The sequence below is a fragment of the Neolamprologus brichardi genome, chromosome 13 (genome assembly GCF_056152115.1).
Source record: "Neolamprologus brichardi isolate AB-2024 chromosome 13, ASM5615211v1, whole genome shotgun sequence".
Classification (NCBI taxonomy): Eukaryota; Metazoa; Chordata; class Actinopteri; order Cichliformes; family Cichlidae; genus Neolamprologus; species Neolamprologus brichardi.
This window is the reverse complement of record NC_142116.1, coordinates 1,656,768-1,681,495: the sequence shown is the minus strand read 5'-3', so window position 1 is coordinate 1,681,495 and position 24,728 is coordinate 1,656,768. Positions and strand designations below refer to the sequence as shown.

The 24,728-nt window shown below is 42.8% G+C and overlaps 1 long non-coding RNA gene across 1 annotated transcript; it reads left to right on the top strand.

The window, feature by feature from the left end:
- Window positions 1-5,723: 5,723 nt before the first annotated feature.
- LOC148099868 (uncharacterized) lies at window positions 5,724-24,057 on the top strand. The gene is made up of 3 exons (XR_015719907.1): window positions 5,724-5,789; window positions 6,320-6,416; window positions 22,639-24,057. It is a non-coding gene; the product is annotated as an uncharacterized LOC148099868 (long non-coding RNA).
- The last annotated feature ends 671 nt before the right edge of the window (window positions 24,058-24,728 follow it).

Sequence of the window (24,728 nt, the reverse complement as noted above, 5' to 3'; positions counted from 1 at the left end):
AGAAACAGTTAAACCAAAGGATCATGGTACGATAATAATCAGCTCTTATCCTCTGGGTCTGTCTAGTAAGAACATAGAGTGTATAAAAATATCAACATGAAAAGTTAAACCAATGTGCAGTACCACCGAGGGCCACTAGGTGCTGCTTGAAAAGTAGATTTTTAATCTTCCAACGTATTTAAACCAGCTGAGCAGCACGTCTAACTTGTTGGATGTGTGTGATACGGAGGCTACAAAAATATTAATTTGTTCAAAATTGTCATTCAATTCTTCACTCCCATTGGTCCAGAGGTGCAGCTCAGCGCACGATCTGATATCCTCGTGTTGGTGTTGTTCCCAGATCATCATACTAAAGGTTGTTCCAGGATCAACATTGCAAGTGACCAATCAGAATGTTATGATGTCATACTTTTGCGACTTCGGGAATAACCGGCGTAAAACAAAAAACTGTACTTAAGCTGCGAGAAACCGCCTTTGTCCGCCGATCAACGGACCCTGACCCTAACCCTTTAATAAACGCTAAGCAGAGTTGATATTGTCCTTGCAACATTGGAATTTCATAAATGCATGAATGGGTTGGTGCGCAAAAGAATAACGTCACAATAATGTGATTGGTCACTTGCAATGTTGAACCTGGAACAACATTTTCATGATGATCTGGGAACAACACCAACACGAGGATATCAGATCATCCCAGCTCAGCGATCCTGCCTCAAGTGGACGTTTGAGGAACTGCAGCTTTCAGCTTACTTTTCAGGTTGGGACTTGGAAACAAGTCGATTTAGAACCTCTTACTTTAAGCCCAGGTTCTTCTGATTGGCTGCCCCTCGTAAGCAGGTGGGTGGGGCTTCTGAGTGAAGGGATCACTTCTGCACAGAGATGTAGATTTTAATTTGGTGATTAAAGCAATAAAATCATAAGTGCAGTTTCATGTCTTTTGCAGTTTTTTCTTTCATTGCGTTTGTAAAACCCTTTCATTCATACGGAGCCCCGCAGGGGACATGGGAGGGAAAAAAAATTAAGACGGACTTTTGCGAGATCTCGCAAAAACTTTTGCGAGATCTCGCAAAACAAACTCGGGATCTCGCAAAACTTTTGCGAGATCTCGCAAACGTTTTAGCCGCATTCTTCGGAGGCCGCCAGCTCGAAGCCGACCGGGAGGTCGAGGCACGATGTGCTGGGAAAGTGGTGTTCCTCCCGGCTGTAGTAGGTCTCGACCTCCCGTTAGCTTCGAGCTAGTGGGTGTCAGATCTCCGAAAACATCGGAGCACTTTTGCAAATATGTGATGTCTTGTAAACCGAGCAGGTATCTGACGTTTACACAACTACATTCACGCCTCAAAATATCTTAAAAGTGTATTTTGTGACCCAGAAAGAGGAATATTACAACTAAGTAGCTGCCGCCATTGTTGGAATTCAACTTTTGCGAGATCTCGCAAAAGTCCATCTTAATTTTTTTTTTCTCCCATGTCCCCTGCGGGGCTCCGTACATTCAGATTTTATCTAAATAGTACAAATCAGTTTGGCTTTAAATTTGTTACTAGAGTCAGATGTACACATTTAATCAGGTTGTTACAACAAGCAAAGTAGAATCAGTCCGATTCTCTTCAGAAGTCATAATCAACTCTCCAACTAGCATCCGCAAATGTTAAAGACTATTTATTTAAACATTCAGAACTTGCTGAACTTTTACCTGGTGTCTGATTTTTCATTTTTAATTAATTCAATCAGACATTTCCAACACAAACTGATGCAGAAAAAAATCAAAATAGTCTTAGCCAGCATCAAACGTGCACCAACTTCATTATTTGAAACCTGTGGTCATGTTCTTTGATGGGTTTTTAGCTTTTATAATGAGAAGACCACAGAAAGAAGAGATCAAGGCAGGACCAAGGAAACAACAGGGAATGGCCTGAGGGCCAACCTGCACCTGCATGAACCTTTCAGCAGCTAGAGGTGCCGTTTGATATGTATATGAAACAGTGGAACAGGAAGTATAAGACAGGAAATAAAGAAAAGCACAGTTAGTTTGTGCTCCTTTAAAAAAAAACTGAGTAGATCTTAGGTCTCAAAGAAGGGTCGCCTCTCATATCCAATCAGGCTTGAAGTGCCACTTTCTAGCCCCGCCCCTTATCCAACTGAGGTCATTTCTGTCTCCAGAAAAGCAGAAATGTTCAACTTTTACAAAAGTTATTTAAAATGATTTGTAATAATTTAACATCCAACGTCTGCAAAATAATGGAGAGAATGATAAATGAAAGATTAGTGTTCTGTGTAGGAAAGAAAGGATATTTGGCTCAGTATCAGAGTGGTTTTAGAAGAGGGAGGGGTGCAATGGATCCAGCTTTGTGTTTAGAACATGAGATAAGGAAGGCACAAGTAAGGAGAGTGTGCTGGCGCTCTTTTTTGATATAGAGAAAGCATATGATATATGATATGATGTGGAGGGAAGGTCTATTAATAAAAATGAGGGAAATGGGTTTAAATGGTCGAAGGTTCAGATGGGTTAAAGATTTTTTGGAAGGCCGACGAATAATAGTAAGGATTGGGAGGAGTTATTCGAAGAGTTTGCCAATAAAAAATGGAACGCCACAGGGAAGCATAGTTATCCCGTTATTGTTTTCACTGCTGATAAAGATGTGTTTAAGAACATAGAGGGTAGGATGGGGGTTTTTTGCAGACGATGGGGCGATGTGGGCAAGAGGACGACGGTTAGAGTTTTTGGTAAAGAAAGTGCAGGCGGCAATCACAGAAATAGAATAGTGGTCATATAAATGGGGGTTTAAATTCTCAGCTGATAAGATTAAATAATGGTTTTTACAAGAAAAAGAGTTGGTGTTGACATCAGGGTCAGATCATATGGACAAGCATTAGAAAGGGTAAAACAATTTAAGTTTTGGGGTTGTGGTTTGATGAAAGGGTGACATGGACTGTACATATTCAGAAAATAATAGACAAATGCAAGTAAGTGTTGAATATAATGAGGTGCTTAGTGGGAACTGACTGGGGGGCTGATAGGAAATCTTCAAAAGCTACATATACTGGGCTGATTAAGTCAGTATTGGATTATGGGTGTGTAGTATATAATTCTGCTGCCAGAACAAGTCTTCGTAAGTTGGATAGTATCCAATATCAGGCGCTAAGACTTTGCTCAGGTGCATTCAAAACAACATCTGCAGCAGCTGTACAGGTAGAAATGGGGGAAATGCCATTACAACTAAGAAGAGAGCAACTGACATTGAATTACTGGGCAAGTTTACAAGGACATGGTCAGGATCATTCGACAAAAACTGTTTTCCAACAGTGCTGAGAAAAAGAGAAAAGCAATTGAAGAGCTTTGGGTGGACAGTGGGACAGAAACCAGCTGAACTTAATCTGGACAAGATCAACATGTCAAACAGCACCGTTGCCTACAATACCACCATGGATGCTCGCTGAAGCAGGTGCAGATTTCATATTGTTAAACAAAAAGAACAAGGAGAGGTTTCTCTTAAATTCACATACAGCGCAGGAATATATTAATCAGTATTATAGTCAAAATCTACACAGATGCATCAAAGAATACAGCCAACCAACGCGGGATAGCCTTTATTGTTCCTGAATTTAATATCAATGTAGGGAGCATGGCTTTAATATTGTTAGCAGTCCAGTGGACTGAAGAAACAAAACCACTAAGATCTGTGATAAGTTCAGACTCGAGCTCATCACCGGCCAGTCTGCAAGACAGTCACTCCGACTGCAGACTGACATTCTGATAGAGATCCAGCAAAGATTGTTCAGACTTGTTATGATGGGATTATGGTCACATTCTTATGGGTACCAGCGCATCATGGAGGTAAAGGAAATGAAACAGATAGGACAGCAAAAGTTACAACAAGGAGACCGATGGTAGATATGGATATTAATGTTAGTAGGACGGAGATCAAGAGTAGAATACGATACAAAATAAATGAAAGGTGGCAGAAGCAATGGGAGGAGGAGAGGAAAGGGCGATGGTTTTATAAAATCCAAAGGAAAGTGGAGTACAGGACGAAACAGGAGAGAGGAGACGATTATATCTCGACTGAGATTCGGACACACTGGTTTAAATAGCACATTGTTTTAACAGGTAAACACTGTACAGGGGAGTGTGACTGCAGCAGGGGACAGGAAACAATAGAACATGTTTCCTTGACTTCTGGACGATATGGAAGTGAAGTTGGCCTTGATTGATTTGTTTCGCACGACCTCTGTGAAAGTTATCGGGCTGTATTTTGGTTTTTAAGGCAGACCCATTTGTTCGAGAGGCTTTTTTTTGTCATGTCGGTCCACACTCCACACCAGTTGGTGGCGGTAATGCACCATCAGTGGCGGTCCTAGCCTGTTTGGCGCCCTGGGCGAACACTCCCTCTGGCGCCCCCCCCCCCACACACACACACAGACAAAACATATTAAGGATTGTACATTAACATAAAATTGTTGTACACACACATATGAAGAGAGAGAGAGTATGCATAGTATGCAAACAGCTACCAAACAGCCATCATAATTCATCATACAATGAGAACAGGACAAATCAACAATTGACACTGACTAATTAATATTAAAATCTGTAACATAATGTATTGTTTGGAGTTTAGTCTGTTACTGTTGCTATTTTTACCATTTCTTCTTGGAGCAACTGTAACCCACATAATTTCCTTAGAGATTAATAAAGTATTCTGATTCTGATTGTTTCAGGATGACCTGCCATTATCCAATCACACATCTGCTTACCTGCATCTTTTGTTTCTCCTCCTCTTCTTTTCTCTTTTTTCTAAACTGAGGACCTGATGGCTTTGAACTTTTCTTGTCCATCTTCCATTGGTTTTAATTTTGCACTCCAGTATGAACACCCATCCCTCAACCCGAGGATCACCACAACATAACCTAATAGACCAACACCTTAGTTCACAGATTCACTTTGTCTAAGGTGCATTTCTGAGATTTCACACAACCCAGGATTCATATCATGAATACATAATGAGCTTGGATTTACAACATTATAAATGAAATGTGCTCTATTTGGAAGCAGCCAGCCCCCTCCCCTTTCGACGGCTTGTGTGTGAGACTTTAAATCATCAAACTGTAAATTTTAAATTGTTATTGATCCCTTTGCCCCGAGTCCTAAAGTGTGTATTTATTTTCTTACTCTTCTTATATTTATTGTTTGTTTATTTACACTGCTGTAACTGGAGCCTCGTCGTCTCGTCTCTCTATATACTGGACTGCAGCGGAGATGACAATAAAGTTTACTTTGACTTCAGCAGCGAGCAGGCGCACTGAGGGCTCTCGCGCTCACTTGCATACAGAATTTCGAAAAAACATCGGTGCAAATTATAAGTCTGTATCATGATGTCTGGTGTTTTCGTGTTTGTTGGTTTGTTTTTATTTTGTTTTATTTTGCGAGCTGGTTATTAGATGCTGCTCCAGCCGGTCAGAGAATCCCCCGCCGCCCCGCCCTCTCCTCCCTGTGCCGCAAGCAGCAGGGCGCCCTTACTCCCAGCAAATGGGCGATAGAAATCGGTCGGTGCTTATGCCATTCCCAATATGCGCTGGCTGACGTCGGGGCAGCATGAGTACGAGCATTTTTTTTTTTTTGCCGATGCCGGTGATGCCGCCCCCACCACGATGCCGCCCCGGGCAACCGCCCGTATCTAAAACCGCTACTGTGCACCATTTTGCTGTTTGCCAGCAGCCAGTAAACCCTATACAGAAGAAGAATTTGTAATAATGGCAGTTTGACCTGGAGTGCATCTCTTAATGTTTGGGTAAGTCATGTTTTGCTTCTTTTGCTTTTTCCAGGTGTTTCCTGTAGACAAGCAGGTAATTAGCATGAGGCTAGCTGTGAGGAGGCCCTGCCAGGAGGTCTCTATTCCCACTTTTAGGGGATTGCTTTGATGGTCTAAGAGGCGGGTCTCTGTGACGTGGAAGGGACAGTTGGAGGTGGCTGAGGATCCTCCAGCGTGCACGCAGGCCTGGCAGGTAGATTGATTTGCTGAACAAGTAGCTGCTTACATTACTCATTTAGCATTAGCTTAGCTTCGGTAGCCAGTGTTAGCTTAACCCTCTGATTAACTTGTGGTTCACTTCAACCACCCTGTGATTTTTAGTTGCCTGATCACCTGTCCAGGTGTGTTTTGGTGCCAGAATTTGCTTGTATTTGATCTCAGCTGTGGTCAGAACAGCTGATCTTACCTTCATCTGTAGTTGTGAATCACTGTTTCTTATGAAACAGCTGCTTCTTCTTTTTGTTTGAGGTCTGACTGGATCTTTTTATCGTGTTTATTTTTATGCTAAGGTTTAATGGAGGTTTCTCATCTTCACCTGGTTTGTAGAATAGAAGAAGAGTCCTGGGATAGGATTTCCACTCTGCAACAAATCAAGACTTCATCACTGTAAGTACCTGCATTAAATATTTGTCTGCAGTACCTTCACATGCATGCTGCTCTTCTGCTCTCTTTGAGCACTCAAAGAGCTTCATACAACCAAAGGAAGGAGATCGAGCACACAAGCTGTGACCTGAGCTCCTCTGAGGGGAGTCTGGACTCTCTCTCGTCCCTCCTTAGAACCACCTAAGTTTATGAGGTGGGTTAGGTACCATCTCCTAAATTGCCCACAGGTGTGAATGTGAATGGTTGATTGTAACTATGTAACCAATGAAGTGTAAGTTTACTCTACTAATGCAGACGAGGAGCTCTGACTGGTGCGTGAGGGAGTCGCCTGTTTGGCAGATTCAGTTGTTCATTTGCACAACTAGCTGTTTAAACGTTGCTGCTGTTTCCAGCCCACATCAGAAATACTAGCAGGCTAATTTTACTGGATCAATGATTTTACATCACGCCACCACTACTGTGACTGCAGACCCACAGATCGCAGTCCTGCAGAACTTTGATGGGGACAATAACATTAAACACCATCCAAATGGGGTTATGGTTGGAGAGCTTCCAGTTTAGACTTCCACCCCTCCTGTTAGTCTTTGAGGGAAACCAGAATGCTGGGCTGCTTTACTGCTTTAGACTTGCTCTGCAGGGCCACCACATTTTATATAATTTGGTGAATTATTCTTATTATTATCCTCATTCTCTTCTTCTTCGTTTTTTTATCAGCACCATTCATGTGCGTCATGTATTCAGCATGTCTTAAAGCTGTAAGCACCGAGGGATGCTGTATAGTTTTGCAAATAAACCGCAATAATTAAAAAAACTGGCACACTTTAGCGTCATCAATTTAAAAATTAATAGAAAGTTTAAGTCACTGTTCTCTGATTGGATTGTTAAATTTGTGATTGACATGACATTGACCAATCAGATGAAAGGAAGAAAAATAGGGTCAAAATTCATACTTGTAACTTGAAACTTGAGTGCAGAGTTTCACACGTAATTTTTGGCTAAGTCCACACACAAATTCTTTTTACACATACAAAACTGATTTACAGGTACAAAATATTTATGACCACAATCTGAGCCCATACGGATCATCCCACTGACCGCTGTGGGCAAACCTCCACCCACCCCACTCTTGCTAAACAGGTGACACTCAGAGCTGCTCAATCTTTGATTTTATTTATTTTCTGCTGTGTTTTACTTGCATCTATTTGAAAGAGTGTAAACACAAAACATGGTTTTATTTTATTTTATATGGTTGAATATGCAGAATATAGGCTTAAATGTTAAACACATTTCTTCTTGCATATAGTTTAATTTTTGCTTGATGCAATGTGCATAAAGTTAAAAGATTAAAACTAATTAGGGCTGCCACAAATGATTATTTTGATAGTCGACTAATCAGATCATCATCCACTGGATGTAAAACGTACAGCTTATTGCACCAGCAGCATCTGCTCTTATATAACTATCATTAGCTTACAGCTTTAAGTGTTTAAGGTATGTGCTAACTAAAAATAAAGACAAGATTAAAATTTATTAAATTTTAATGAAATTTGCAGATTGTTTGGGTGAAGTTTAATAAACTCCTTGCTATCTAAAATATAACAGGACACCGGAGTAAATTCTCCAGCATCTCACACTTCTGATAATCAGCTGTCTGCTTGACGTTTATTCAGCTGTGTAAAAACTATAACTTTAATCTCAGCCAAACCGATTTACTCAGGAACAAATAAAACACAGAAAAAAGCCAAACAATAACATTTTAAGTTATCTAAGTGACTTATATATCATGTTTAACCTGAGTAGCGAAAGACGGCGGTGGGTTTGAAAACGATTAGCCGGGAGTCCGGTGTTCTGACGGCTGTAGTGAGCCTAGCCCCCGGCTAGCTATCGAGCTAGTGGGTAACAGACGTCTCCGAAAACGTCGGAGCGCTTTTGAAAATATGTGGTGTCTTGATAAACTGAACAGATATTTGAGGTTTACACAGCTACATTCTCGCCTGAAAATATGTTAAACGTTTATTTTGTGACCCAGAAAGAATAATAAGAGTAATATTAAAACTAACTAGCTGCCGCCATTGTTGGAAACTGAGCTGGGCTGCGCTATGAATTCTGGGACACAGCTTCTTCTTCTTCGGGGTTTAACGGCAGCTGGCATCCTTGTACATGCAGTGCTGCCATCTTCTGTTTCAGTCCGTTATTACACTCTTAAATCCTACTACTTATTCCTGCGTCTTTTGGGATCTTACAAAGCTTCAAACGACGCGTCGACTATTAAATCAGTCGTCGACGATTTTGATAGTCGACTAATCGTGGCAGCCCTAAAACTAATACAACAAGTTTTAAAAAGAGACTTTTCCATTTGATTCAGTTTTATATGATGCAGAAAAAGTAGAATTGGGCTAAAAGCTCTTTGGCTTTATTACATATTCAGGTTGTGTATCATGCTTTTAAAAAGTAACTAAGTAATAAAGTAACTAATTATTTTGAAAATATGTCATCAGTAAAGTAACTGGATTACTTTCTTGGTGAAGTAATCAGTAACTAATTACTATTTTCAAGTAACCAACACTTGTTGTGCTGTCTTCACATTAGCTTCACTATAGCGCTGTAGATGGTGCCCACTGTAAGCTAGCCCAGCATCACTAACCCTCATAAATCTTCTTCGTGGACGTCAGGATATCAAATGTTACTGTAACAGCTGGAAGAACAGCCTGATGCACCGCTCAGTTTATTGGAGCTGAAATAATTTAGGCAGTTTTTTAACTCTCAGTGAGCCTCAGTGTTTGATTTTTGGGACTTGCAGCTCCAGATTCTCGTACTAACATTACTCGAGGGAAAACTTTCCTCCCGAACATCGTGCGTCGATTTCGCTCCCACGAACTGGCCTGCTTCTGCTTCTGCTTCTGCAGAGCTGTTTTGTGGTCCTCTCACGAGCGTCGCCCTCCTGCTGCTGCTGTTCCTGAACATTTTCCTCGTTGCAGATGGTTTCGGGCTCGTAACCCCGGCTCTCAGCTCACCATGGGTGTTCCGGCTAGCAGTGGATGTGAACTCTGGGGGAAACGCCGGGCATGATTAGGCCATGTTTTTCTGCTGTCATTAGAACACAGTGGAGATACTCAGCTTAATGGGGAGACACATCGGAGCTAATTGCCTCAATTTGGATGAAGCCCTGTGACAGCTCGCTGGTGAGGAAGGGCACACACAAGGTCAATTGTCCTGCGCCTGAATGCTAAACTCATTTCTGATGTGTTATGATTGACCAAGTAGACATTAATGAACAAGGAAGGGTCATTATTTCAGGGTTCAGGGAGTACAGAAACCGCGGCCAAGCACAAGAAGCCCGTTTTCCGCCTCGGTGCTTCCAGCTCGCCGACCAAAATCATATCATTTCAACTTTCGTCATTCCAACGTCATTTGGAAAATGACCTGCGATAAAGTGATTCCCAGGACTCCATCTGTCCCTCTAGTGAATCATCAATAAATCACACGGTGGAATAAAAAGCCGGACAGTGAACCGCGACCTTTTGAGCACAGCGGCAGGTTGTACTGCCAGCTCCAACAGATGGCGGGCAGTGACGAAGAAAGGCCCTCTCAAAGACGCAAGCGCGTGCAGTGTTTACGTAAATACACGTAACACGTTACAGTTAACAAAAATCACATGACATCCCATGATCCCCCCACGATCCCCCCAGAGAGGAACGGTGACCTGAAGCAGAACAACACGAGCGCAGAGCTCGATGTGACGCCGGTGTGCCTGTATGTTCAGTACGCTCTCATTGATTACTGACGGACTTTGGTCCATGTAGAGGGAGGACAGAAACATTACGTTCATTTTATTATGGAGCGGCCATGATGGCACTTCACTTGAACTTTGAACGTCATGCATTTAATGTAGTTCAAAGCATCTTTGTAAAAGTTGATTTTCCTTCTATTTATTTATAATTCAAATGAAAAATGGAAGAAAGACGTGTACATGAACAGACTGCAGCTCTGTCCTGACCCCAGATGATTTTAGCCGTAAACCTCGTCTTGCACTGAGAACCAGCCTGACTCTTTATGGCAGCGATGGTCGGAGCCGACGGCTGAATGTGAGCCAAGCGATCCACAGACGACTCCGGGACCCTGCAGCAACCTGCTGCTGAAACAAGTGCAGTCAAACTTTGTCTCTTTGTGAAGTTGTTCACTTAAATGATCCTTCCACTGCAGCTGTTACATTTAAAAGGAAAAAATGTAATTTTATGTTATCTCTCTTTGATCTTTTGACGTCTACTCTGATCTCGGACCATCCGAGTATCAAAAAGTAATCGTGCACATTCAGTAATTGGTCATGTTTTTTATTTTCTTTCCCAATAAGCTGTTGACAGTACTTTGCTGTACTGCTGCTCTGTTACAGCAAACATTTTGTTTGTTTGAGACTAGGGCTGCCACGATTAGTCGACTATCAGAATCGTCGACGACTGATTTAATAGTCGACGCGTCGTTTGAAGCTTTGTAAGATCACAAAAGACGCAGGAATAAGTAGTAGGATTTAAGAGTGTAATAACGGACTGAAACAGAAGATGGCAGCACTGCATGTACAAGGATGCCAGCTGCCGTTAAACCCCGAAGAAGAAGAAGCTGTGTCCCAGAATTCATAGCGCAGCCCAGCTCAGTTTCCAACAATGGCGGCAGCTAGTTAGTTTTAATATTACTCTTATTATTCTTTCTGGGTCACAAAATAAACGTTTAACATATTTTCAGGCGAGAATGTAGCTGTGTAAACCTCAAATATCTGCTCAGTTTATCAAGACACCACATATTTTCAAAAGCGCTCCGACGTTTTCGGAGACGTCTGTTACCCACTAGCTCGATAGCTAGCCGGGGGCTAGGCTAACTAGAGCCGTGAGAACACCGGACTCCAGCTAATCGTTTTCAAACCCACCACTGTCTTTCACTACTCAGGTTAAACATAAATAAGTCACTTAGATAACTTAAAAATGTTATTGTTTGGCTTTTTTCAGTATTTTATTTGTTCCTGAGTAAATCGGTTTGGCTGAGATTAAAGTTATAGTTTTTACACAGCTGAATAAACGTCAAGCAGACAGCTGATTATCAGAAGTGTGAGATGCTCCAGAATTTACTCCGGTGTCCTGTTATATTTTAGATAGCAAGGAGTTTATTAAACTTCACCGAAACAATCTGCAAATTTCATTAAAATTTAATAAACTATCATCTTGTCTTTATTTTTAGTTAGCACATACCTTAAACACTTAAAGCTGTAAGCTAATGATAGTTATATAAGAGCAGATGCTGCTGGTGCAATTAGCTGTACGTTTTACGTCCAATGGATGATGATCTGATTAGTCGACTAATCGCAAAAATAATCGGTGACTAGTCGACTGTCAAAATAATCGTTTGTGGCAGCCCTAGTTGAGACATAATGTGATGAAAGAAAGAAACAGATTCATGTCTCTGAGTATCCACATTTCATCATCATCATCATCATCATCATCCTTAACACAAAACACAATGTTTCCTGAATCTTGTGTTACACTCGCACTGGGACGAACAGCAGCTGGAGACTGCAGCTCTTCCAAAATCACACCAATCATGTTCAGTGAAGTCGTTGCCTTTGAATTACAGTCGTTTTAAATACTCTGAGTCCAGCCAAGACCTCAAAGATCTGAAGGAGAAAGAGCTCCTGGTGATGTCCAGCACGCAGCATCATTGCTTTTATATAGGACCAGAATGAAACCAGCTGTGCGAGGCACGGTGCAGACGCTGTGATCCTGTTTCACGTTGCAGCAGCGCCGTTTCTAGGCTGCTGCAGGCGCCATGTTCCAGCAGTGCCATCATCACAGCCCTGTAACTGTAACTGTCCATACTGACGCAGAGCCACGCCCGAATTACTGCCGTCAACTGCATCAGTGATACGTTTGACACACTGCTCCATCCTGCAGAAGTTCACAGTATCTGTATCAGTACTGGCCCAGTGTTGGCTTGGTTTTGGATTGATACCAAGCTTTGCAGTCTCGCTGCTGTGAATCTCTGAGCTCACCTGTGCTCACCTGTCTCCAGCCCAGTAACAGATGGGTTTGAGTCCCTGCTCCATCAGATGTCCAGACAAAAATGCACATAATGAACCAAAAACAAACATTTAAAGCTTTTTGCTGGTCCGTGTGGCACAGTGGCGTGACCTGCAGCAGGAACCGACATCTGCACATCACACAGGCCGAAACCTGTCGGCCTTTTTGTGCAACAAAGTATCTTTACTACTGTAAAATAAGCCCTACTGTACTGAAGATGAAAATAATCAGACTTAAAATCCACTGAAACGAAACATAAAGTCTTAGTAAATGTTTCAACCAAAACATCTGGATAAGAAGCTTTTATTGTCAGTCTTCTCGTTCAGCGCAGCTCTTCCATGAATAAACACAAGAATACTATAAATAACCAGAAAGAGCTGGGTGGAGGTGCAGAGACGTGGGAGGAGGATGGGTGCGTGCCGTCATCCCAGACACACTGGAGACACTTTAACAAAGAAACATAACACGCTAATGACCTCCGTCACACAAAAACACACCAGTCCTTCAGATCACATCACATCATGTTTCCCTGATACAGAAAAGCTCTCCGGAGCTGTTTTTACTCACATCCTTCAGTCCCGGCAGGGATACGAAAAAATCACAAACATCAGTGTGAAAAAATGATCATAAAGACAAAAATCATGGAAATGGCTGAAAAAGCTTCAACTAAAATCAAAGTAATGACATATTTATTTATTTACATATTTATGTTTATAGACAAAATAACAAAACTGCAAATAACTGAGAGGAATGTTCGGCGTTAACTGCCAAGTCCTAAAATGTGCTGTTATTGATCACTGTGATGCTTTGATTCAACACAGTGATCAATAACTGTTAAATGATTAAATCATCTGTAACTGCTGCCATCCCCGCTGCTCATCGACTGATGAGTCATCAGTGTAGAGACGAGCTTATAAAAGGGGCGGAGCTTGTAACGTAACCCTCTTACTGTCCTCACATGATGACTTCCTGGATGGTGGTGTTTCCAGAGGTCTGATTGGTCAGTAGGTGGTGGGTTTGTGAATCAAAGCAATAATAATTTCAAGTGAGTTTTCATTTTATTGAAACACATTTATGGCTTTATTATTGGAATAAAAGTGTTTTCCAGTAAAAAGCACTGAATATTAAACTAAACATCAGATCTGATAAATGGTTAAATGAGCACATGAGGTGTTTTAAGTTTTACTATTTTATCAAATTTACATTAAAAAAAAGTCTAATTTATTGAATTAAAGTTGCTTAAAAATAAACTCTCACACACAAAGTGTCCTTGTACTCTGAGCAGAGCATCACTCTGCACTTTGCTGTCTGTGCTGACAGCCGTCACTCCACCTGTCTCCACTGGCTTTCCTCATTTCTCTCATTTGTGCTTCCTGAGTGTGACCCGGAAATCCGAGTACGGCATGTCAGAGGACGTCTCAATTCCCAAAATGTGTGTGTGGGGGACAGAGACGAGAGGAGGACGCGCGGGAACAACAAATGCAAAAGTTTACCCTCATAGTAAGAATCTTTTCCCAGCATCTACATGAATCAATCTGACGCTAATAACTTCATAAGTACAGCTGATAAAAAACCGCAACCAATCAATTTTATACACTTAGAAAATCTGTAAATGTACGAACTGGGAAAACATTCACATCATGAAGGTCATGTCATTAAATATGTGATGCTTATATAAAGTCCAGATTAACTGGAAACAGTTTGATAAATTCAAAATGTGTCGGAAACTCAAAATATTCGAGTAAAAAGCTGTTTCTGTAATATTTAACACAACTTAATCTATATACATACTCAAGTATTCAAGTTGTTACTGTTAATGTTACGACTAATAATAATCATTGACTCATAAAGGCAGTTATTAAGGGTTTTTTTAGGAATAATTTGGTAACTTAACAATATAAATGTATAAACTATGAATGTGTACTTTTATTATTACTGATATAATAAATATCAGCTTTTCACATCACAGTTTCCGATTATTTAAACAATCACAACAAAAGCATGGAACACAAATTAATTTATTTTATTTTATTATTAATTATCATCAGAATGAGACATGAATATGAATTGTGATTGTCATTAAAGGCTATGAGGAGTTACAGTAAAGTAAGGAAATAAATGTGCAAATTTGACTTATTATTTTGTCCCATGCTGTTAGTGTAAAATATCTATATTTAATATTTAATCGATTAATAGAAAAGTTTTGCAAAAATGACAGAGAAGAAAAATCTGCCACAAAAAAGAATAAAACTGGACGGAGGAACAAAGAATTGGGGGGGCGGGGCAGAGTTTGGGTCCACACTGCCCTTTTCCACCCTCGAACACCACTGGTGGCACATTCAACTGCTGTAGCTGCTAGCCAATCACCTCTCGCCGTTTGCCCTGTCACCCTGCATCATCATAGGGGTCAAAGGGCGCTGTGCCTCCCAATTAATGGGCCATGGAGCGCTTCAGTCAGCCCCTCCCCTCCCCAAACTCCCACAATTCAGCAGGAGGCAGAAACGAAGCAGAAGCATTTGGGGGTCGGATATTTTCCGGCTGCCTCCCCCGCACACCTCCGTCCCTCCAGCTGCTCTGAGTTTGCGTCCGGCCGTGGGTCGCCATCACCCACGACCCATTTGCACCTGCGTAGAATACCTGCCGCGTTTTGCCGGGCGAAAAAGCGCGGGCGCACGTAGCAAGCTCCCCGTTCCCCCGGTGGTAACTGTTCACCCTTGTAATCAGATCATGCCCGCTGAAGGGTCAGGAACAAAGGCATGCAAATTCTAATTAAATGTGCAGCGTTGGAACAGGCCCCGTTTGATCGCTGAGCCCTTTCATGCCCCCTAATCGCTCCTGACAGCCCCTTCCAACAGATTCTGTGCCAAACTTCTCGATTCAACTGAGGGGGATTTTTGAACTTTGCTTTCTCCTGCAGCCTTGGCTCCGGGTCTGTCAAACAATCCAAATCAATGACCCAATTGACCACTGGTCCCCATGTTGATAACCTCAATGAGCTCTATGTTGCCATTCATTGAGTCAGAGGGCGAAATGCCGATAGCATTTTATGGTAATTAAACATTTGTTTGGCTCCTAGCTTTGAATACAAACACTGGAGGAGGGGTCCGGAAAGCACGGGCCGGCGCTGGGAGAAGGGGGTGGATGCAGGTGCAGGGAAAGGACGGCGAGACGGGTACAACCGCGGCACTTTCCCACCAACATGGCCTGGCGCCACCGGCACACTCATTAGGTCATGACAATAAAGAAGTGGGCATTTTTTTGTTTTATTAAAAAACTCATTAATCCCACAACAAAGGGCACATACTGACCTCATTGGTGCCCCTGTTATCTGAATATGCCTTTATATAATGGAGGGTCTAATTGCAGCTGTGTGCGTAGCAGCTTTCCCTCCGTCCGACCCGGCGGTATTTGGTGTGAAAGGAGGGAAAGGGGAGCTAAAGACAATTGCCCTCTGGGGGAAAGCACTGACCTAATGGGAAACCGGCTCGAGCTTTAGTTTGTGACGCTGTTGGAGGCTTTCCACAGGTGGGGCGCTCGGGGTGACGACCCCCGAAGCTTTTAAACACGTAAACCTTCGGGTGCGAGACCTGAACACGTCGACCCCTGCAGCACGGTGGCTGCAGGTGGCTCGGTTTGGTGCAACAATTCTCCTCGTCTTCGTTCTGAAGCGTCTCGGCGCCGATGGCTGGAGGTCGGCACCCCCGAGACTCCAACGGTTAACGTGACGACTCTCAGGGCCAGATTTTTATTCTATAAAAGAATTCATTTAAATTTGAGATTTATTGAAGACAATTTATCCAACATGGTTAACCGATCTCTACTGGAAACCCTTCTAAAACTCTCCTGTGCAATCACCTGTTTCTTCCTTTCACAATAAAAGTCCTTCACACAAGAGTGTAGCTGTGGCCCAAAACGTCGGCTGCATCCTCCTGAGGCCGCATTTGAAGGCCGATTACAGCCAGGCGACGAAGGCTGTCCCAATTCGTCAACTCCTTCATTTCCCCGAATTTGAAGGATTCAATTCAATTCAATTCAATTTTATTTATATAGCGCCAAATCACAACAAATGTCGCCTCAAGGCGCTTCATAGATACAGAGAAAAGCCCAACAATCATATGACCCCCTATGAGCAAGCACTTTGGCGACAGTGGGAAGGAAAAACTCCCTTTTAACAGGAAGAAACCTCCGGCAGAACCAGGCTCAGGGAGGGGCGGCCATCTGCTGCGACCGGTTGGGGTGAGAGAAGGAAGACAGGATAAAAGACATGCTGTGGAAGAGAGACAGAGATTAATAACAGATATGATTCAATACAGAGAGGTCTATTAACACATAGTGAGTGAGAAAGGTGACTGGAAAGGAAAAACTCAATGCATCATGGGAATCCCCCGGCAGCCTACATCTATTGCAGCATAACTAAGGGAGGATTCAGGGTCACCTGGTCCAGCCCTAACTATATGCTTTAGCAAAAAGGAAAGTTTTAAGCCTAATCTTAAAAGTAGAGATAGTGTCTGTCTCCCTAATCCAAACTGGAAGCTGGTTCCACAGAAGAGGGGCCTGAAAACTGAAGGCTCTCCCTCCCATTCTACTTTTAAATACTCTAGGAACAACAAGTAGGCCTGCAGAGTGGGAGCGAAGTGCTCTAATAGGGTGATATGGTACTACAAGGTCATTAAGATAAGATGGGGCCTGATTATTTAAGACCTTGTATGTGAGGAGCAGGATTTTGAATTCAATTCTGGATTTAACAGGAAGCCAATGAAGGGAAGCCAAAACAGGAGAAATATGCTCTCTCTTTCTAGTCCCTGTCAGTACTCTTGCTGCAGCATTTTGGATTAACTGAAGGCTTTTCAGTGAGTTTTTTGGACATCCTGATAATAATGAATTGCAGTAGTCCAGCCTGGAAGTAATAAATGCATGAACTAGTTTTTCAGCGTCACTCTGAGACAGGATATTTCTAATTTTAGAGATGTTGCGCAAATGGAAGAACGCAGTCTTACATATTTGTTTAATATGTGCGTTGAAGGACATATCCTGGTCAAAAATGACTCCAAGGTTCCTCACAGTGTTACTGGAGGCCAAGGTAATGCCATCCAGAGTAAGAATCTGGTTAGATACCATATTTCTAAGCTTTTCAGCGCCGAGTACAATGACCTCAGTTTTATCTGAGTTAAGAAGCAGAAAGTTAGTGGCCATCCAAGTCTTTATGTCTTTAAGACATTCCTGCAGTTTAACTCATTGGTGTGTGTTATCTGGCTTTATGGACAGATAGAGCTGGGTGTCATCTGCATAGCAGTGAAAATGTATGCTATGTCTTCTAATGATGCTGCCTAGGGGAAGCATGTATAATGTAAACAGAATTGGTCCTAGCACTGAACCCTGTGGAACTCCATAATTAACCTCAGTGTGTGAAGAGGACTCTCCATTTACATGCACAAATTGGAGTCTATTAGATAGATATGATACAAACCACTGCAGTGCAATACCTGTAATACCTACAGCATGTTCTAATCGCTCTAACAGGATATTATGGTCAACAGTATCGAATGCTGCACTAAGGTCAAGAAGGACGAGCACAGAGATGAGTCCACTGTCAGAGGCCATAAGAAGATCATTTGTAACCTTCACTAATGCTGTTTCTGTGCTGTGATGAACTCTGAAACCTGACTGAAACTCTCGCTGGATGGGTCGGGTGTGTCCTTCGTGGCCCACCATATCCCAGAATTCATAGCCAAATTTCAGCTGCCAACAATGGTGGCCGCTACTAAGTTTTAATATTACTCTTATTAATCTTTCTGGGTCACAAAATAAACTTTTAACATATTTTAAGGCGAGAAAGTAGCTGTGTAAACATCAAATATCTGCTCGGTTTATCAAGACATCGCATATTTGCAAAAGTGTGCCGACGTTTTCGGAGACGTCTGTTACCCACCAGCTCGATAGCAAGCCGGGGGGGTTCAATGGTCACTCCAGCTGGCGAGAGCAGCGGACTCCCGGCTTCATCGTTTTCAGACCACCGCTCTTTCGCTACTCAGGTTAAACATGATATATTAGTCACTCAGATAACTTAAAAATGTAATTGTTTGGCTTTTTTGGGTGTTTTATTTGTTCTGGAGTAAATCGGTTTGGCTGAGATCAAAGTTATTAGATTATTAGATTAAATGAAACTTTATTAATCCATCGGGTGGGTTCCTCCGGGATTTTCACACAGCTGAATAAACGTTAAACAGAAAACTGATTAAACAGACATGTGAGACGGTCGAGAGTTTACTCCAGTGTCCTGTTATATTTTAGATAGCAAGGAGCAGACGGCCGAGTTTATTAAACTCCACCGACACAGCGGTGACGCTAATCTGAAGGCGAGACCATCCCATTTCACAGCCTCGCACTTCCGGCCTTCTCGGTCTTTGAAGGACGCGGCCCACGTAGACCACGAAGGCCGGGTCCTCCGAAGGATGCAGCCGACGTTTTGGGACACAGCTTGTGTGACTGCTGTACGTCGAATGCGGCAAATTTACAAGAAAAAAGTGGTAAATGTGCAACATAGTGCACATCACTCCTGGGTGGCCGCCCCTCCCTGAGCCTGGTTCTGCTGGAGGTTACTTCCTGTTAAAAGGGAGTTTTTCCTTCCCACTGTCGCCAAAGCGTTTGCTCATAGGGGGTCTCATGATTGTTGGGTTTTCTCTGTATTATTGTACCGTCTTTATCTTACAATATAAAGCACCTGAGGCAACAGTTGCTGTGATTTGGGATTTAATTTAATTTTCCTTTTTTTGTACACATGTGTAAAAATTCAGTTTCTGGTCCATTACCTGATCAAACAGTGTTTGTTTCTCTTTGACAGCTTCGAGTGCGTGTAACGCTGAAAATATTTGTGGTATGAAGGTAAAATTTTGCATGGCTTCATTAAACATACTGAAGTTAGTGTACAGTGAAAATCAGCTGATTCTGATGTGTTTCTTTAAAAATATGTGGATGTTTTCAAACTGTTTTTATTTGGCCTAAATGAACAGGAAGTAAACGAATGACTTTATTTGTTTTGTGATCACCTGACCGAAATAATCCTGCTGTTAACATAAGCCCGTCAGCTGAAAGTGCCTCGGGTATAAATGGAAAATGTAACCTTTACATGACTTCCTCCCAGCTTTGTGTCACGCTCAGCGAATACGTGTCAGTCACACTTTGACAGAAAGGATTTTAATTAATGCTGCGAATGTTTGTGTAGGAGGACGCCGAGGTGTACGGCTCAGGGGGGAAACGGGGAAGCCAGTGCAGACGTGACCGAGCCTAATGCAAAACTTGTTTTCATGATAAAAGCCGGCGTGAAGAGAAGCGTGTACAGAGGATTAACGGCAACCTGCTCTGTAAAGGCAGCGAGCGGTCACATGGAAAGATATTAAATGGAATAGGTGAACAGGAAGTTCGAGATCAGATTGCGTGTTTGTGTTATTAGGTAATAGATCAGATGAAACTCTGTCAAAACAGGAAATTCATCATCAGGCAGAGAATTTAAATCTGATGTTTGGCTTTCTTTCATCTCCCACGATAACACGTTTGCATCTCCACCGTCAACTTTCCAGCAGGCTGACATCAATATGGAGAGCCACACCTATATCTCTGTGCCTGATGGTGCCACAGCTACAGCCAGTTCCTCACATGAACAACAAAAACTGGAGTTACTGGATGTGGAGGGTGATAAATGAGTCGAGTCATCTTCTTGTTCCAGGTGCTGGAAACTGGATCCAGGAGGTCACAAAGTGCTTCCTCATCAAACGGTTGTTGGATTGTTGGGGTTTTGCTCTAATATTGAACTTAGGGCTGGGCGATATATCAAGTTTTTAAAAAAATATCAATATATTTTCATACTAGATATAAGACGTGACAATATCCTTTATATCGATATAGTCTATGTTACGTTATAACTATACTTGTGGAGCCACAATTTGCCTCTCTTTCGTCCACTTTTGTCTCAGCGCAACGTTACTCGGCCTTACGGAGCCCCGCAGGGGACATGGGATTAAAAAAAATTAAGACGGACTTTTGCGAGACCTCGCAAAACAAACTCGGGATCTCGCAAAAGTTTTAGCCGCATTCTTTCCGTTAGCTCGAAGCTAACGGGAGGTCGAGACCTACTACAGCCGGGAGGAACACCGCTTTCCCGGCACATCGTGCCTCGACCTCCCGGTCAGCTTCGAGCCGGCGTCCGAAGAATGCGGCTAAAATGTTTGCGAGATCTTGCAAAAGTCCGTCTTAATATTTTTTTTCTCCCATGTCCCCTGCGGGGCTCCGTACAGCCTCGCCTCTCCTTCACTGGACACAACTCCCCCTCCCCCATAGCTTCACCTGCAGGCAGCGACAAGATGGACACGGCAAATCTCCGTTAGCGAGTTGTGGGGCTGGACGGCGTCAACGTGTTAGCGAGCTAACCGCGCTAACGAGCTAACCACGCTAACGACATGCACGGCCTAAAATCCTTTAATTTTCTCAAAACTTGACAGCGCGCCTTATGTATGAATTCTGGTTGTGCTTGATGGCCGCGAACCGATTTTAGGTGGAACACGGCGCTCAGCAATCTGTCAAAAAATGTTTTAGTACGACTTTGGTAAGCTACGGAGCTGCAGCGCTTGATGGATTGTCGGAGCATTACGGCTACCATAGTCTGGAGCCTGGCGGAGTGATACGTACTGTGCTTCAACGTAATATTACCGTATTGTGTGTGTATAAGGGCCATAAAGAGGATATCAAACTCCAGGCTGTCAGTCACGCAGTAGAAGTTGGGAACAGAGCAGCTGTGAAATCTGTCTTTGTTATTATGCTCAGCGTCTGTTAGTTTACATTTTGACTGCACAATTATGAGCTTTTTGTTATGCACAAAAACAACATTGTTTTCTTTCATTTATGGAGCATGATTATTTAATAAATGCTGATAATTTATTTTTGAGTAATTTCTTCATGTAAATCTATGCTGTATGTAAATAAAAATGCCTGTGTGACATCTGGGACACAGTGTGACTAAGAACTCTCTTTTTGTTCTTAACTTATGGCTTTAAAACATTATCGAGATATATATCTTATATCGCCACCCAGCTAAAAAATATCGAGATATGAATTTTGGGTCATATCGCCCAGCCCTAATTGAACTATAAAGAACCTTGAAGCGACTGTATATTGTGATTTGGTGCTAAAGCTGAAGCAAATCCATGGAAATGACCCAAATGTAGGCGTTCACATAACAAATAGCAGGTGTGGTATTGTATCACTTCCTGTGGTTCAGTGCATTCTGGTGTTCTGCTGCTAGTTGATCATCCCAGCTCTATTACTGCCCGTCTTTTATGTTGCGACCTATTTCACACTGTAAGTTACACAACTTTTATCCAGGCACATAATCTTTGGCTCAGTGTTCAGTTACTGAACTCTTTTGGGTTTGTTTGCTGAACCGTTAGCTTAACTACTATCTATAGCGACCTGCAGCTGTGTCACATGTTATTTACTCCTTGCTAATGCTAATTCTGCTAGCAACAAACAGACTTTTAGTTGGTGTAGAGGCACAGCTCTGCACCGCTGAAGAAAACCCTGCAGAGAGCCAGACCCCTGTAGCCGGTTAGAGTAGCTCAGCCCTGGCTGTCCCTCAGCTCACCCTGTCAGACCGTTTACACATGAATTTTCTCAACTCTGCATCACACCCACTGTGGGAAATACTTATTGGAGATTCTGTACGTAGAAACATGACACAGGTGCATTTCAGCATTTAAAACTGCTGCCTCAGGAGAAATTTAGTAAAACTGTAATTCACGTCAACACCTGGTAACGTGAACTGGAAGTCGAGAAAATGATGCTGAAACAATGTTGGACTCTGAGGTTAACCGAGATATTTCCAGTGACGGTAACATTAAAAATATGATTTAAAAAGCTGAACCTAAAGATGATCTGCTCCACCACCAACCTGCAAATCATCCTGCAAACTCTTATTGTCGGATTACTATGTCACAATATTAAACACCTTGAACTATATAAATGAAATTGAACTGAATTTTAAAAAATTCTCTAATTTCCAGAAACCAAATCAGTAGATTAGTTGTTGTGACTTTTCCATGACCTGATTTAAACTTTAATTAATTGTACGATTAACCACGAGCAGTTTTTGAAGCATGTTTTATGAATTTCAGAGGAAAACAGTTGTAGGAGATGAAAATGAAGAAGCAGGAGGTGGAGGTCAACACGGCGTTTCCTCTCCTCTGGGATGTCTGGATGACTGAATCACTCATCTCTCCTCCTGCACCCTTTCATCTGTCCTGCACTCATCACTCCGTCACCACAGCCTGTTTGGTTTCCCTCCACCTCTGCAGAGCCGCTGTTCCTACAGCCGTTACAACCAGCCGGCTGTCACGCTCGGTGCAGACAGCAGGGTTGTTTTTGTCGTTATGTTAAAAGGAGACTCCACAAGCCTCCAAACATTATTTAAAATGAAGAAGATGTCGCAGCTCATTTATGTAACATTTGATTCATTTCTCTTTGAATCTGTGTTTCTTGCTCTTTAAACTCTGCTCCATTCTCCTCCTCGGCTGTGACCTCGGCCTCCCCGCCTCCTGCTGTGGCATCCCAGAGGCCCTCCTTCCCCTCCGGCCCCACCTCCACAGGAAAACCCGCAGACTGCCGCCAAATGTCTCCGCACATTGATTCTAACCCCTCGCTCCGATGCGGCAAGAGGCCCCTCGCAGCATCGCTCGCCGCAGGCTTCGGAAATACCTGAGATCCCTGAGAGCGGGCGCCGCTCCTCTTCCCCACTTTGACCCGAATTCACCTCCCGAGACCTCCACGCTCAAAATTACATTTGTAACTCTAACTAACTCTAACTAAAAACAAAAAGATTCCCGTTTCCAGGCGTTGGACTTCATGGAAACGAGTTATTGTGTGACGCATCAGGATGATTGACAGGCTGGAAAGATGAAACGATGTTGATTGTGTAGGAGTCGTAAACTCAACTGACGGATGTTGTCAGCACATCTACTTTATCTCTCCTCTTAGGCCTCACCTGACAGGTTTGAAAAGCCGAGCCGTCTTTGTCTCCATTATTCTCTCATTTTGATCACAAGGTTCAAATATCTCAATTTATTGATTCATGACGTTCACAGTAGGAAAAAACCGGTTGCCCATGAGGAGCACGCTGGAGGTCGTTTTCTGTCAGGGCTCCTCCTCATGTAAAGGAGCAGATATTGGACCCGTCTCCTGGCTTCTCCTCGTGACGCTGTGCTGGCAGACACGGCAAACCTTCTGGTGACGGCACGCGTGGATGTGCCGTCCTGGAGAAGCTCGTCTAATGCTAACTAAAGCAAACCCAGCGAGAGGTCAGGAGATGATGGTCTGACCACTGCCTGCCAAACCATTTCTTTTGTTGCCTCTCCAGGTGCCCTGCTGTTTTCCCTGCTGTCACTTTTTACCTGCACAGGTGCAAATAAACGGTTCCTGCTTCCTGGAAGTTTAACTGAAGCTCTGCTGTTCTGTGACGAGTTTCATCAGGTTTGGGGAGTCGGTTTGAATTTACTGGCGATGTCAGTCAGTCGGAGTCGTGTCGTGTTTGTGTTGGCTATGAGGAAGACCTAGTTCTGTTTTTGTCTTTGTTTAAATGCAGAGTAAATGTTGACTTATTGACCTGAACGATGACGTTTTTATTGTGAGCGTGGAGCAGAAAGCTGGAAGTGTAGATGCTAATCCAGAGTGGCTTTAGATGCTGCAGAGAACTACAGACGTGTCAGAGTCAACTGGTCCTCAGGCGCCACCTGGTGGTCTGAGCTGCACACAAAGAAATCATGCAGAAGAAGTAAAAAGTAAGTACAATTGTATTTATATCGCACCTTTCTACATAAACACATATTAAACACGTACATGCATATGTTATGATTCAGTATTGTGGTTGTTTGTGACTCCTCCCACCAGAGGATTGCTGTGGGTTTTCTCTCTCAGGCGTGGACACCTGGGTGTGGCTTACTGGAGTCCAGTGCCTGCTGAGTCCTTCACTCCTGCTCCATGATTGGATAATTAGTTGATCACCTTTCACGGTTGGTGCGTGAGTGGAGCCGATTTCTTGTTGCACCCCTAGAACGTCACACATATTTATCTTATGTATCACCTTGTTAAGCTCAACTGTAAAATTTGAAGTTATAACTTACAGACTCTATAATAATAACTCATCATCTTAAACACTATAAGATGACGAGGCGTCACATCAATTATCTCCCCCGTCCGGGCTCAGCATGGG